This window comes from Drosophila serrata, unplaced genomic scaffold (assembly GCF_035046125.1).
Source record: "Drosophila serrata isolate PLE 108 unplaced genomic scaffold, ASM3504612v1 contig_184, whole genome shotgun sequence".
NCBI classification, from domain to species: domain Eukaryota; kingdom Metazoa; phylum Arthropoda; class Insecta; order Diptera; family Drosophilidae; genus Drosophila; species Drosophila serrata.
In genome coordinates, this window is record NW_028257082.1 from 6,229,411 (window position 1) to 6,242,345 (window position 12,935).

Consider the following 12,935-nt stretch of genomic DNA (forward strand, 5'->3'; position numbering starts at 1 on the left):
TTAAGTCTCTCAAGTAGATTTCATTTGCCTAAAGAGGCTTAAGTTCAAAGCTTAGATAGATTATTTAAATGAAAAGTCTGATTAAATATTCAACAAATAGCAGACCACATTTTACCAAGTATAATATGTGGTATCCTCCCAAGTTGGTCTCAAATCAACTGGAAAGTCATAAGCAAGCCAGTGCCTTCCCTGGAATTTGTAGTTTTTCCTAGTTTTTTATTCATGCCAAAAAATATTTCCCTCATATTCGAATATTTTTATGGCAAAGGGACGTGCTCCCATGAACAGTTTATGTATGAGTTGGCACGGTCATCGATAAATCTTCTTCGGAAATAAAAAAATAAAAATGGGGAGTGGAACAAAATAGGAAAATAATAAAAGGAAAAACAAGTTAAGCTACTTTTGTCATACTAGTTGGGGCAGAGTAACCAAAAGGAAAATGGAAAATGGAAAAAGGAAGATGCCTTGCTATTGAAAACAAAACGAATATATATCAAGATGGAAAACTCTTCGAATGATGAAGCAATTGAATTGATGTTGAGCGTATACTTCAAGCAATTTTTTCCCCTTTTTAATTGGACTTTATTGAAAACACAACAAATCAAATGAGCTTAAAATGCAATTGATAAGATTGATTTGAAGCTTACTCCATAAAAACAGCAATGAATTTAGCTTGTAAAGTTCCTTCCACTTGTAGGGAAAATTAAATAAAGTGAACACTCTTTATGTGAGGCAGTAAAACGCAGTTTAAGAACTTGCCACGCTGTCCTTTGAATTATTTAAAACCATTTCACGCGCTTCAACCACCAAAATAGTTACAACTAATCCCCGGCTTCCTTGGCTCCATCAAAATCTTTATGAATACTTTGCCCTGTGTGTGGCATGTACATTCAGCTCGTACATTGTAAACTCTTGACACAAAGGAAAAAACCCCCGCGGGGGCAAGATTTCCGATGGCTTTGTCTGTGGCAAATTGCTGCCGTAAAAGTACGGGTCTTGGGCATGGGTTCAACTTCCGGTCCGGTAAGCGTCGGCTTAACATCAGCCGGATACGGATATGCTGCAGCTGTAGCTGTAGCTGTAGCGACCTTTATGCAGCCATGATGCACTTAAGATGTCACACGGAACTGCAACCACGCGGTGGCTACAAAAACCACATGTGTCCACGTCCTGACAAAGCTATCCTTTGCCTTTTTATAACTATAGTGCCCCCATAACTTTATCCTTTCTCCTCCTTTTATGGCTGACCGGCGATTAGTCCTTCTGCTAGCACTTTATGGCCCAAAGTAATAGAGAGAGAGGGAGAGCGAAATTGGGTTGGGCCAACTGTGCTGCTGATATTGATCAAGGTTCTCAAGCTGGCATTTCCATAACGCCTTCCATCCACTTTCGCTAAAAGCTTTCCCGCAAAAGGAGTGCGGCATTTGCCAAGCACTTGACCAAGTATTTGTCAACCAGCTTGAACCAGTAACCCACATGTTAACTCCATATCCCTGGGACTGCTCTCCACCCTATTTTTAAATGGCTTTTCCCTCGATTAAGCAGGAGCTCAATAAACTTACCAGCCAGCAATAAGCATTCAATTAGTGACACTCTCTGCAAAGAAATGGGAAAGGCAACATTAGACATATTTATGAGTGCACAAAGAGAAACATTTTGCAAGAGATTTTCAAGAATTTAAATATAAAATAATCAGCTTAAAAGCTGTTTTTTGTATTTAAAGCATAATTAAGCTTGTTAAGTATTTAACATTATTTAAAGCTAGTCAAAGGTATTTAAAGCTAGTTACTTATATGGCCTAAAGGCCTTTTCTCAGTGTGATTATATATTTCTGCTTTCGCTCCTGCTCTCGGAAATATATTGCATACCCCCGGGTGGTGCCTCCAACCAAATTCAAATTCAAAGTCCCCGGGTTCGGAGCACAGCTGCCTGCATCGGGCAAAGAGATTAAACTTGTCTGGGGCCACAGCCCTGGAATTATTCGAGGCTGCTGCCACCATTCCCGCCTTTGTTGCCGGACTGCTTCCTTGTTCCTAGGTCCCTTGTCTTGGCCAGTGTTTTAATTGGGTTTTCTGCCATATTAGATTTTAGAGCCAGTCTCAGTCTCAGCACAGCAGACTCTCAGTGCAGTCGAATGCAAATCCTTAAAGGAAGGCGGAAAATACTTGAAAAATAGTTTGAGCAGAGAATGTGCCCATGGTTCAAACTCAAAGTTAAACCGCTAAGCCGGAACACAGATACAGCTTTCAGATACTTTCAGGTTGGATAAACATTAAAGTATTTGTATAGAAGTTAATAATCTTAATTAAACAACAAACCAAGCCTTATAAGAACTTTAAATAAAACAATAAATGTAAATCGGAATAATAATAATATTAATAGCCACGGAAACGGTGGTTAAATTTAGAGGATCAGTAAGTATCTTTCAACAGAAAGTAACTATGATCAGTAATAATTAATTAATTAATAATTAATGCTATGACCAGTAATTCAATAAGTAAGTTAGTAACTATAACCAGTAAGTATCTATCACCCCAGTAAGTATGTATGTATGATCAGTTACTAACTTTGAACACTAATAAACAATGACTTGCAACTTTTGTAACACAACATATTCCTGAGACTTGGCCGGTAGAAGTCACTTCGTTCCGGAGATGTTAGAACAAGTTGGGAATCATAGGACATATGTGCGAGATTTGTTATGGAACAAATTTAAGTGTAAGCTATGAATGAAACTATGGAGTTATTTTTCTATATAATTTTACTAGTATATAAGTCGGAGCATTGCGAATCGGTGGACTATATATACATATACATATGTATATAGCTGCCATAGCAACGATTGGAAATTCTTTAGAAAAAATTATAACTTTTCCAATTTTCAACAGATTTTCATCAAATTTCATATATAGATTGATTGATGATTTGATTATGATTTTGTATATATTTATATATTTCTTGTTTTATATTTATTAGGTGCCTTTGTACAATTACAAATAAGTAAATATCTTGAAATAATTGTTTTTATAAATTCCATTGAAGCCTTCACAATCTTTTGAGCTGTTTTCAATGATTTTTCCAATAACTCTAGGCATTTATATTTACAATCTAAAAATATTTAAATAAACAATCGCTTTGTCTGGGTAATTGATGGCCACACAACCCATTAACAAAGAACTCGTTTTCAGCCCATTTTGTGTAAATAATTCATTTATGGCAGTAACTACATTCTCAGGTATCTAGTAGGTGGCCCTTAATTGCAGCTCTTGTTTCAAACATTCCACTTGAAAGCTCTTCAAGCCGAGCGCCTTGTTATTGAAACTACAGAAAATATATCCTTAAATTTTAAATACACACACGAAAAGGATGAGTAAAACAATTCCCTCAATGCAAATTTCATGCACTGAAAACTCAATCAAAAAAAGGGAAGACGAACAGGCAGACAGACAGAATTTTTCCGGGCTTTTCTTTTTGATATGTGTGTGTGTGGTATGCCTGCTTAACCGCACACACAGATACACAAGAGAATTTGCATGTTCAGATACAGAAACATTCATGTATTGGAATGCATATTTCAAGTACGTTGCCTTGATTTTCCCCAGCCCGCCAGTTGCATTTCCTCCTCAGCTTTGTTTGACTCACTCATTTTCTTTTTACTACCTAACCAGAGGAATTTTCCGGACAATCTGTACACATAAAGAAATCTATCTTTAATGGGAATTGAATACATCAACTAGATACTCTTGTATGTACCTTATATAGTTGGGCTTTAAAACTAGTGTATTTTAAGTCACCTTAACTATATCTCAATTCTGCAAGAAGTTATATTTAACAACTAATTAAACCTTTTTATTTTTTACTCCATTTTTCCCTCTGCACTCTCGACACTCCCTTGAGAGTGTTTATGGCATTTTCTTAATGAGAGGTTACCCAGGATGAGTATCATCACCATCACCGTCATTACCTTGCCAGGATCATTCCTTCGTGCTCATCTCCGTCGCCTAATGCCACTTTGTAAGTGGTTATTTAGCGTAAGTAATGTAATAAGTCTGTTCGTTTTCTATCCCCCTATATATACATATATTTCCGGCATCGCCTGCACCTGACTTCTGTCCATGCTCCATGTAATCCTCCGTGTCTGCCAGAAGGTGAAAAACGAGAGCTGGAAAACTATTTTCCACGACTGCAGGAGGAGGTATAAAGTAACTAAAAGATGAAACTGCAAAGTGAATTAGCGTGACGTGAATGCAGACTGCACTCTAATTCATTCCATAGAATTTTAATTGGCTTCATGCCGAACCCAAAGTTTAAGCAGGAGTTAACTTTTTCAGGTGTTTTCCAATTGTTGATAACAAAGAGCAAATGTTTTTTCAGCTTTCCTTTTCCTTTTTTCTTTGCAGAAGCTTCGGGTAGTGTGCTTTTTTTTAATAAAATGAATGCTGGAATTAAATGACAAAGTTTCTTACTCAACGCCATTCAAAATGCAAAAGAAAATGGTAGTTAAAAGCAGCGAGAAAGATGCTTGGAATTGTTTTAGTTTTTTCCAGCAGCAGACATTCTTTTTTCCTCACTTCCAGCTTAAATGCAGAATTTCTTTAGTTCTTAACTTGATGGCCATTAACAACTTGGCAAATTAAATTGTAATTATATGCAGGAAAAAAAGGGATTGAGGTTTTTTAGCTACTAGATAACTTATTAACTAATTAAAAATTAAACCCTTTGCTTTCCTAGAATCTAAATTAATTAGTTTAACGCATTTCTTCTGAATACTAAATCAAATTTTTCTGAAATATCATTGCTAGTTTGATGATTTATTTCTTTTTGTTTGCCTTAGCATACTAATAATTAGAATATCAAGTAACTAGTGAATGAAAATGCCTTTTGAGTATATTAAAAATTATAATTACAAGTAAATAATTAAACAAAATTCCTCAATTTATAATGAGAGTCCATAGTTTACACTACTTTTGACTTGATAAAATATAAAGGTCACAGGTAATTAACTTAATAGCCACACAAATTGACACTTGACCATGTCAGCTTATATGATAACTTGGCACTTTATGAAAGATTTAATCAAACAGAAAACAGATGTGCAGCTCTGTGCAATAAAGTAATTGATATTTAATACGGTTGCTTGCTGTGTTAATTAATATTTTCGTGTCTTAATTAAGTCATTACAACACTGCAAGCGATGGTTTTGCAGACTGCAAAGACCTTTTCTCTCTGAATGAATTAAAGCGCAATTTAAATTCAACCATGGCCACACCCAGCGATAGTTAACAACCTTCGACGAGACAACTGTAAAACTATATCTATATATGTATATATAGAGACACTGCGTACGTGACAATAAAACGAAATGTGTTATAGCCGCTGCTGATGGCAAAAAGCTAACAAACTGCCGAGCAGATGGAGCTCAGCTCACGTTGCTCTTTTTTTTATATTTTCTTTTCGAGGTTTTTCCGACCGATGGGGGAAAACTAGCGAATTGCGAATTGCAAATGCAAAGGCAAAGCCAGCAAGACCGGCAACTGCAAGTTGACAAATTTATTTTCCATGGCGATGGCAGGCGGCACAGAACGCGACTTGCCTGCAAATGAGCAAAGAAAAACACAACAAACATTCAAGTGGAGAGATGCAGAGAATTTTGTCGCAATGTGGTAATATATATGACAGTCAATGCACTGCAAAAAAATGTTGTCAACAAAGGGGGAAAGTTACAGAAACAAATCCCATGAACCGACTGGAAATGTAAGCCAATATGACAGTCCTCCCCTGTGGATGTTAACAAGATTAAATCTTTGATTTAAAATATAGGAAAAATCCATCACACTCACGAAACCATAAAAAATAACTTAAATTTCCATATATTCCCATGTTAAATATCTATAAAAACAGCTCGACAACTGCTATTTAATTAGTTAAATAAAAATAAATAGGTTTTAATATATCAAGCATATTATCACTTATCATATGTATTTTTATTGCAGCTAAAAATGTACTTAAGTACTTATTGAAATTATTTACAGCTAGTGAAAATATAATATAATACGATACTCAATCTTTTTTATATGAATATTAAAACAATTCCCTTTAAATATAATAGAGTTTCATTTAAATCAAAATTTAACAGCAGAAAAAAGTACTTTTAAAATAATGAAATTAAACAGAGTTTCAGTGGCACAAAGACCTCTCTGAAATAAAAATTCCCTTTAGAGGAAATCCATTTCAAAATAAATGCATGTCAAGCAGATAACGTTTAATTGTTGTTTTGCCCAAGTGAAAATGCATGGATTAAAAAAAAAAACAGTGGTAATAAAATGGAATCCTAAAGGTAAAATAAAATGAAAATAAATATGAACCGAAATGCAAAGGGAATTAATATGGCTTAAAACGTTGCTGGTTTTATAACAACAAGACCAGCTTAATTGGTAAATGGGAAATTCATTTATAGTTTAAATTGTATCATATTTGAAGACACAAAGTATACGATTTCTTGAAAACTTTTATAGCACTTTTAAACTTAATTGCTTCTTTTCATTTCAGCAGAAGAACTAGGAAAATTTAATATGCTTTTTACTGGCTCTGTAGAGCTAAATTTAAACAGAATTGTTTCCAGTCCAAACCAATTAATATTGCATTTGACCGGGCTATATATCTCTAGCCCCCCGTTTTCCTTTCCCAACTCCTCTGTCAGTGTTTTTCCTGGAGACTACATGAAAAATGAATTGTGCCTGCAGCGGGGCCAAGGTTGAAGCCGCTCCCAGTGGCGGGAATAAGTTCCTGGCCAAGACCATGACTTGGCCCCCCGACAGACAGGCACGAATTTAATAAAACGAGGCAGAAAGGATAGTAGCAGGAGCAACAGCAGGAAGGATCAGAGGAAGGACGAAGGCAAATATGCGAAACATACGAGCGGAAGCCGGCAAAGTATGCAGCCCCCTCAACTCCAAGGTGTGTCCTGCAGAAGGGCCACCTGTTGTTGCCCCGCATGCCACATGCCGCATGCCGCACTTCAATCCAATCGAAATTGCTTAGCGGAAGCTAGGGATACAGGATATAGGGGTATATATAAACCGGCCAGCCGCCCAGGAGACAGGCGACAGGAGACAGGAGACAGGAAGCGAAGTGCCAGTGAAAATTTCATTTAAAATGTGCGCCATAAGTACGCATTACACACACTCAATTTCCTTTTCCATTTTCCCCCCTCCACACTCACCCCAGTCGCTACAAGCGGAAGCTTTTGGCCCCACACATGAGTCGCTTTTCCTGCTCCCATTGCTTATCACATTCACATTTTCCTGTAAAGGGGGAGAGGGTAGGGTGTGGTGCAAAACGAACCCAACCCCCCTGCCAAGCGAACAACGTTGGCGGTAATGTCGGCATTTTATGCGTTCCTGGCATTTTGTGGCTGCGGCTGCTGCATCTGCATTTGCCACCTCGCCCCCCCTTGCTAGCTTTTCCAGCTTTTCCGCCATGTGTGCTTAAATTCCTCACCAGGAGCACCACTTGTCGCCCAGCTTTCGGAGGTGTACATTTCACATTATCCTGACATTTTCCAGCTGCACGGGAAGAAAATATGTAACCTGAGTCCTGAGCTGTCAAAACTATCAGTTTCCAAAACAAAAGAAAAATAATAATAAAAATTTGTATTCAAAACCTATATGTAATAATATGTTTTATAGTAATTATTCTTAAATCATACATACATTAAAGAGCTCTTTCATTTTGTTTTTATTATGAACCTCTTACTGTTAAACATTTTTTCCAGTAAAACATAGCCACTACACTTCTTTAAACACTTTAAAAATTTACTCACAAATAATGGAAAACTTATATACAAAATACACCCTTGGAAATCTTATTAATGGTGTTCATCTATAACCATATCCTTTCAGAGCCTTTCTATGTGTATGATATACAATTTTAGGCCTGCACATTATCCTTCTAGAAATGTTACCCCCGGGATCCAGAGAGATTCACGTCTAATGGGATTTGGGGCCACTCCCCCAGTACATTTCAATTAGAGAACACCATTTCTGGTAGAGGAGCAGCAGATGCTGTGCGTTGGAATTAGGTGATTAGAGGCAGCAATCAGTGGTCAGGTCAAGGGTTAGACCCCGTGACCAGGAAATTGCATCTGTCCAAGCAATTTAAGCCACAAAAAGGAGCCCTCAAGGAAAGTATTTTAAATTTGCCAACTCCTGAGGCAAAGAAATCCTTGGACAAGAGAGAGAGACAGCTTAAAGCCATTGTGAAAGAAAGCCATGAAAAAACGGAGACGAAGAGGATGCTGAGGATGACTTTATGGCTTTTCAATCCACTTGTGCTTCCTGACAACATCACCACCACCCCCCCCCCCCCCCCAAAAAAAAAAAGGAAGAGAGTCCTCCTTTAGGACCACAGATAACAGGAGCTAAAACCGCATCAAATCATTTCGTGCTAATGGAATTGCTTCGATGCTGATGGAATTTTTATGGTCCAACTGGGTTTAAAAGCGAATATTTTAAATACAGCATCAGGAGCAGCAGCAGCACCAGGAACCACAAATTTTTTTAAAAAATTTCCCACAGTTTTTCCAGCAGCGACGCCGCGGTGCTTTGTTTATGGTTATTTGTCAATAATAATGAATGAATGAATGAATGGAATGAGTGTTTGGCATTTCTTGTTGCTGCTGCAGCTCCCTCTCGTTTTTGATTGAATCGAATTGGTCTTTGGGTCCAGCGGAAATTGCTGTCCTGACCCAGCCGGGAATAATATACCTATCAAATGGGAATTGCATAAATCTGCATATAAAACACTGAACCAGATAAAAACCCAATAACAATTCACGTCCGATTGCCAGTGTCAAGGCAGTTGCAAGGGTGTCATGGGGCGGAAATCGAGGGTGACTATCCGTGGAGGGGTGAAAAGCCCAGCGAGGTGTCTGGGGATAATACATCAAAAGAAATTAAAATTACAGTGGACCCAAGGGGAAACAATAAAACAGTGGTGAAGTGTCATTCAAAAAAGGTTAAGTGTCAATAAAGAAACGCATTGATACAATCAAAATGTCAAAGAAATGTCAAGGTTTCGGTTTGGTTTAAATATTACCTCGTATTCTTGTACCTGAATGAATGTCTTAAGGTAATATTAACCTATTTAGGGCATTTTAATATTAGTCAGAAGTTTGTTTCCTTTATCCTTATACAAGTTATTATATTTTTTTAATTTTTTAGATTTTCTTATACATTTTAAATGCTCATATTTCCCTTTTCTGTCTGTCGTTCCTGTGTTTATTATTTTGTAAATAAATTTCAGTTTATTTATGAAGCCTGACAGTAATTAAATTTTACCCACATTGTTTTTCTTATATTGTTTTCAGACAAAACTTTTTATTGAATTGTTATTTTTCTCTTATTCTATTAATGGCTTTCATTTGTTTTGCATATGAGTTTGGTTTTGGTTTGGTTTTCCCCCAAAGTTGGCTTAAATCAATTAGAGGCATATTGCTTTCAGGAATCTTTATTTATTACATAAATTAATGTGGTTGGTTGATGTGATTCATAAGTTTTCATTAAATTTTCTTTTTAAAAGATTTATAGGATAATTTATAAAAAGTTTCTCTTTCGATTTATAGAAAATAGTGAAAATGTTGATGATTTTGCACCACAGTGCCCCGGGCTTAAAGTAATGAACAAACTCTCGACTGCGGCTAAGCCAAACCCAAAAAAAGAAAAAGGGGGAAAGTCCAGGATGATGGGAGTGAACACGTCGACTGCCAACAGCACGTGTCATTCTGGGTCCTGCGGGCAACAGGGGGTTAAAGGCAGGGGCAAGGACGGGAAATAGAGGGGGCGGAAGTCCGCCAACGTCAGCCAAAATGTCACTCGGCGACAAGCAAATAGAACTACCGAAAAATGAACATGAAACAAGGACAGAGAGAGAGAGAGAGAGAGAGAGAGAGTTGGCAACTGAAGGAAAACCTGACAACCCTGCCAAGTGGGCCATGTTCAGCAGACTGTTGCATGCTTCTTTTCTATGTGTCCTCTTATTTGTATCTTAGCAACTAAATCTTCTTCCTTTTTTGTTGTACCTTTAGTCAGGGGAATTGTTTCAAAGGACACAAGAAAGCAGGCCATAAAACATTAAGACAGCAAGAAAGAGATATAAATTTAAAGCTGTAATGCTCCATAAGACACTGTAATACTTTTTATATTTTGAGAAGGTAAAATATACTTAGAAATATTTATACTTCCTTTTAGAAATCTTATTTGAAATAGTCTTTTTATACTTAGATATTCATCAATTGTAAAAAGACTTTCTTAAATAGATTGGTATTGCTTATAAAAGCTTTCAAGTCTGTCAAGATATTTTTATTCTAACTGAAGATACTTTTGAAAATTTCCAAATATCTAAATACAATATCCCCGGATCTCCCCCTCTCAGTGCATCTTTGTTTTTGCTCAATTTAGTCTTTATTGGCTTTAGTCTTTTTTTGCTCTTGTTGGTTCCTTTTGCAAGGATACCCCCGGGGTTGAAAGTGCATGACACACAATATATGTACCACCTGACCATCTCCTGCCCTCCACCCCCAGGTGTGCAGCACTACATACACATTAACATGCACAGGTATACCAGAGGTGAGCCAAAATCGTTTTTGTGGTTAACTGGGTGGTTTATGGTTACACATTCGCCACCACCGCCACCACCACCACCACCGCAGCTCGTGCCTTTTTCGCTTTTGTGGCTCAACTTCTTTGGTTCGCAGGCCATCTAATAAATGAGGGCGAATGGTGGGCGTGGTCAGCCATTTGCTGACCGCATTCAAAAAGAGCTAACCTGGCCTCCATTTGGCCTCTTTTGTCTCCAATTAAAGGCTGGCAGCTCAAAGAAATTGAAGCGAAGCTAATTTCACTGAGGGAACAAGTAAGAGGTCATTCTAAAAAACTTGGGAGTAACTAAAATTATTCATACCTAAGATTTTGATTAGTATTTTCTTAACAGATTCTAATTTATTAAAATGAGATATATACTTTATTCAAAAAAATATATTTTTCAACAGAATGTACTAAAAATTCTGAAATCTGTTGTCATTATCGATGGTTTTCATAAGCTTTCCATTAATAAAAAGACTGTTTAAAAGACTTTCTGTTCTTGCCTTCTAAAAAATCATGTACATATCAATGATTTGAAATACTTTCTAGTCTAAAACTTTAAATCAAATAATATTTTCAGTGCATGCTCAAAATCTGTGCGACTGTCTTTATAGCCAACAATATCCGCGCTCTTGCTGTCATGGGGGTTATGACAATTTCCCCACAGATGTCATCGGTATGCTATTTTAATTCATTTAATTAAAAGTTTAATTACATTTTTGTTTTTGCCAGCCATGAACTCTGTGACATCTGCCAGGCCCATTACGGGCTCTACGGATTTCATAATGCCAGCAGCAAGTGACTAGCTCAACGGTTTTCTGGCCACTAATTTCATTTTGATTTTGATTTGGATTTTGATTTCGATACGGATTTAGCTGTGGACGGTGGACTGCGGTCATTTCTGAAACGATGACGATTTAATTAATTCGAGATTCGAGTCCATCAAACAAAAGCTGGCAATAATAGAAAGGGAAGCCAGCGGAGCGCGAGTACAATGAAAATTTATTTGATTCGCACAGCCACCCACCCAAAAGTCACCCACTGCCCACAAGCCACTTGTGGGTTGAATCCACCCCCTCTCCACACTCACGTATATATATACATATGTTTGTATATATAGTATATATATGACCGATGTTTGCTGCTGAGCCCGGGTTTATCATTCCGATCACGTAACTTGTGTGTGCCACCAGCACTTTTTCATTTTCATTCACTTAGGCCGAGCAGGCGGAGGCGATGCACGCTCTAGAAACTTATAGAGTCTCTGGCCCTATAATGAAATGATTTCTCTTGACGCTTCGTCGATTTGCGTGGGTTGTGATTTCTTGCTCTGGTTGCTCTTGCCTCTTGCCGCTTGCCTCCAGCTTGAACCTCTGGAACTTGAAGCTTCTTTTGGCTTTTCCTTTCGTTTTCCTCAATCGTTGCGCATCATTAACCCACTGGCGACCAACAGTCGACAGCTGACATTGAACTCGCACTCGCACTCATACTCACACTCACACTCACACTCATGACTCTGCTGCTGGGTGAGTGCCAAGGAATTCGAAAAGTTGTAATTCAATTAAAGTTTAATTGGTCAGCGGGCAAGTGGCGTAACTTGGTCACTGAATATTTTATCACAATTTCAAAATCAAATTCATTGCACAAAAGAAACTAAGCGGAAGTTGATATAATAAACATTAAACATGTTTGGGGGTTTGAAATATTAGATTTTATAGATTAAAATGATTTGAATTCATATACATAGAATAAAGAAGCTGTAATATATTAAAATTACAGATGTTTGTCTAATGGAAATGTTTAAAATATTAACCAAAAATTAATCTTAATTTTATAAGATAAGTAAAAACCTGGATGTTTGAAGTTAAATAATATTTTTGTTCTTATTTTCCGAATGAATTGATCCGAAATATCTAAGAGACAAAGTTTTCTTAGATATCGATACAACATATCTTAATATTTTATGTTAAATAATACATATTTTTTTGCTTTTCTTTTTCATTTGATATTGAATCCGCATGAATATTTACCTACATTTATCTCATCCCTAATTATCATTCAATAAACTAGGAAATAAACTTTTAATAAATCAAAAACTGGCGGAATATTTAATCAAAATTCAAACCTCAGTCATAATATTACTTTTATATAATTTTATTTTAAGTCCGAAAAGCTTTTCATGGCTTAAACTTTTCATTATTAAATCTCTATTCAAAAATAGTTACAATTGTGATCTAAGCAGCTTAGTATTTTTCACCTTTGGCCTCTTTTGCAAAATTAATAACTCGTTGAGTT

At 36.8% G+C, this 12,935-nt stretch overlaps 1 protein-coding gene across 27 annotated transcripts in view; it reads right to left on the reverse strand.

Annotated features, from left to right (window-relative positions):
- Liprin-gamma (liprin protein kazrin) overlaps positions 1–12,935 on the reverse strand; it is a 44,513-nt gene that overhangs the window by 27,468 nt on the left and 4,110 nt on the right. For all 27 annotated transcript variants that reach the window (XM_086828505.1, XM_086828504.1, XM_086828497.1 and 24 more), the window contains exon 2: positions 1,563–1,596. The gene's annotated coding sequence lies outside the window, so the exon portion shown is untranslated. The remainder of the gene's footprint in view (positions 1–1,562; positions 1,597–12,935) is intronic.